At 44.9% G+C, this 2746-nt stretch overlaps 1 protein-coding gene and 1 long non-coding RNA gene across 3 annotated transcripts in view; one reads left to right on the top strand and one right to left on the bottom strand.

The window, feature by feature from the left end:
• LOC109300632 overlaps positions 1 to 809 on the bottom strand; it is a 26109-nt gene extending 25300 nt beyond the window's left edge. The window contains exon 1 of the long non-coding RNA XR_002098283.1: positions 797 to 809. This is a non-coding gene — a long non-coding RNA (uncharacterized LOC109300632). The remainder of the gene's footprint in view (positions 1 to 796) is intronic.
• The window catches only part of PCDH11X (protocadherin 11 X-linked), a 1731112-nt gene that overhangs the window by 602998 nt on the left and 1125368 nt on the right, over positions 1 to 2746 (top strand). The gene's annotated exons all lie outside the window — the stretch shown is intronic.

The raw sequence follows: 2746 nt of genomic DNA, 5'->3' as shown, positions 1-2746 counted from the left end.
GCGGACTAGATGATCTGCTCAGGTCCCTTCCGACCCTAGAAAGTATGAAACTATAAGATAAGTGGGATTCCATGTGGATGCAGGGGGACAAGGTACAGAGCAAGCCTCTTTGGCATCTAGTGACTTGCTCTTTCAGAGATCTTGAGCATTGGCATTGGAGTGGGATTTGTGGATGCTCAGCAGTTCTGAAAATCAGGCCACTTTATATTTAGATGCCTAAATTAGACCATGGACTAAGGAACAATACTCCTGTGTTGCTAGATGAATAAAATTATGCCCATCTAAATGTAATAATTGTATTTGGCCCATTTTAGTTGGGCTATTGCCCTAACAATATCAAGCCTAACTGACAGCTGTAACTAACCCTACCCTGAACACAAGTATCTTTCTAACACATGATACAGTAATTTGATTTACCTGGGTAAATTGCAGCCTTGCTTACTGATTGCAGGCATTGGCTAAGAAGAAACAGTTTTCAAAATAGGACAAAACGTTACAGCAGTAATTTTCAAGAGCACAACTACTGCCTTTCCAGTAGATCCCTTTCAGGGCCTGGAGGCCTACCTATTAACAGACTCAAATGCTAACATTCAGTAAAGAAACACAAAGACAGTGGAGGGAAGACCTGGAGCAAATGGAGGGATCCCACTTCGCTTTTCAAAGGGCACGAGACACTTACTGAGCATTAGCCTAATAACACTGTGCAGCAGTGTGTCATGGCAAAAACCATCCCAATTGCCTACTGCACAGTGTTAGTATGCTAATGCGTAGTAAGTGACACTAAATAACCATGCACTGGTGTGCAGTTACTCTAGGTATTGTGCATACCCATAGTGCAGCAACCTACCTTACTTCTCCAGAATTACATTGTCAAAGCCCACAGCAGGGGAGTTGTATAATATCAGGATAAGTTTATGACATTTTGAAAAGCATGTGATTATACCCTGTAGTTAGCAGGCAGCATTGGAAAGGCCTGTTTCAGCTTCACCATGCACCCATCACATCTGGACTTATACAGGTGCTGCTTGTGTCCATCACAAGCAGTACAGCTACTAGGCCTTCTACTCAGCATCTTCAGTTCATTAGCTTGCTCCACACTTGCAGTAACGGAGTGCTTTGGGCATGGGTGACTGGTGCCTCCTGATACCATGGGGGGGCACCAGTGGCTGATTGCTGATTGGGGGCAGGAGACCCCCAGTGGCTGATTGCCAACTGAGGGGGGTTCCCCAGTGCTGACCAGGGGGGTGGTCCCCGGTAGCTGATTGCCACTGGCAGCGGAAGTACTGGCAGCAAAACCAGAAGTACCACTGGTGCTTCTCTCAGCGCCCCCACAATCTCAGGGGGGGCACCGGTTTTTGCACCCTACTCCCTGGCCAGCGAGGACCAGTGTCCCCCATACCTCCCCTATGTGTCTCCTATGGCTGTTGGGGCTATTTGGCTTCTTCAGGATTGTGGAAGCAAGTGATCTAAAATGTGGAACCAAGTCCTAGTAACCTAGTTTGTGATGTGGTACTGTGCTATTATGTGCAGGCAAAGACTGAACCCCTTTCCCCTAACTATCAAGAATATCAAGAGCTTCCGCTTTTCATGAAGACAGGTTTTGGGTTGGGGGTTGTTTGTTTGTTTGGGGGGTGGGGGATTATATTATTTTGTGTCTTATCTTTGTGCCTCTGCATATGCCATAGCTAAGAGATATTGGCATGCATTTCAGAAGCTTCTGGGGACCAGAGAAGACTGATGGAATGTCTTGCAGATAAGAGTAATGTAACAGCTTGCATGATGTGGACACAGCTAATGCTCATTTTAATGGCAGATGATCCCTTCATAGATGACTATTTCATGCCCAGGAACAGAGCTGCGTACTTCTGGGACCCGATTGTCATGGCAATATAGAATATATCCAGAAGTGGGTTTAGAAGTTTAGGAGGAGAAAGATAGATTTGGGGAACTGCAAGGACCTTGTCTTGGCACTTGCGCAGCAGAAACATAATGTGATAGCTAATAATATGGGACATGCTATTATCTTGTGCTAAATGGAGACCGAGATTATTGCAGGTTGTTGGCAATCAGTTAATTGTTGGAAAGTCTACAGGTGGTGCGGTGTTCATTGAGGTTTTAGAGCCAATTAAAATTTTGCTGTCCCCTGAGTTGTCAGCATTAAAATTATTAATGAAATAATTGCAGGGTTTAAATGGATGACTCTCCCGAACTGGAAAACTTTCATTGAGGCCCATAAAGAGATACAGAATCCTACCCATAGTCTCCTTATTCCAGGTTTCATGTTAAGCCATCCATTGTCCACAGTGGAGCTTCCATTGGACTCTGGGGACTGTTAGCTTAAGTTACTTTTAGAAGAGGCAAGGTATCATGGAATACAGGAAAGCCTCTCACATTTCCTTTTCTAGTTGGTGTTAAAAGTTAGTAGTGGCCAGGTCTTTAGAAAAGTGGACTTGCAGAAATTTGGGCAGAGAAGGCTTCCTGCCAAGCTTAATACAAGATGACACTTGGCATTTTGTCTTCAAGTTTCCCAGGTAGATGCACTGCTTTAAGTTCTTTGTTCTGTTAAAAAAGGGAATACAGGAACTGTCAAATCGATCCCAGATTAGCTCACTTCATAGGAATTCAATACTGAATTCAGTGAAAGCAGTGGTTTTGGAGGTACAGGTCAGAGAGGCAGATGTGTAAGGATGTGCCAACTGGAGAAGGGGAGCAGTGACTTTGGGATGCAACCCCTCCCCCCCCCCCC

Source organism: Gavialis gangeticus, unplaced genomic scaffold (assembly GCF_001723915.1).
Source record: "Gavialis gangeticus isolate Ggan-Ray unplaced genomic scaffold, GavGan_comp1, whole genome shotgun sequence".
Classification (NCBI taxonomy): Eukaryota; Metazoa; Chordata; order Crocodylia; family Gavialidae; genus Gavialis; species Gavialis gangeticus.
The sequence above is the reverse complement of the archived record's forward strand: the minus strand, read 5'-3'. Positions and strand labels throughout refer to the sequence as shown.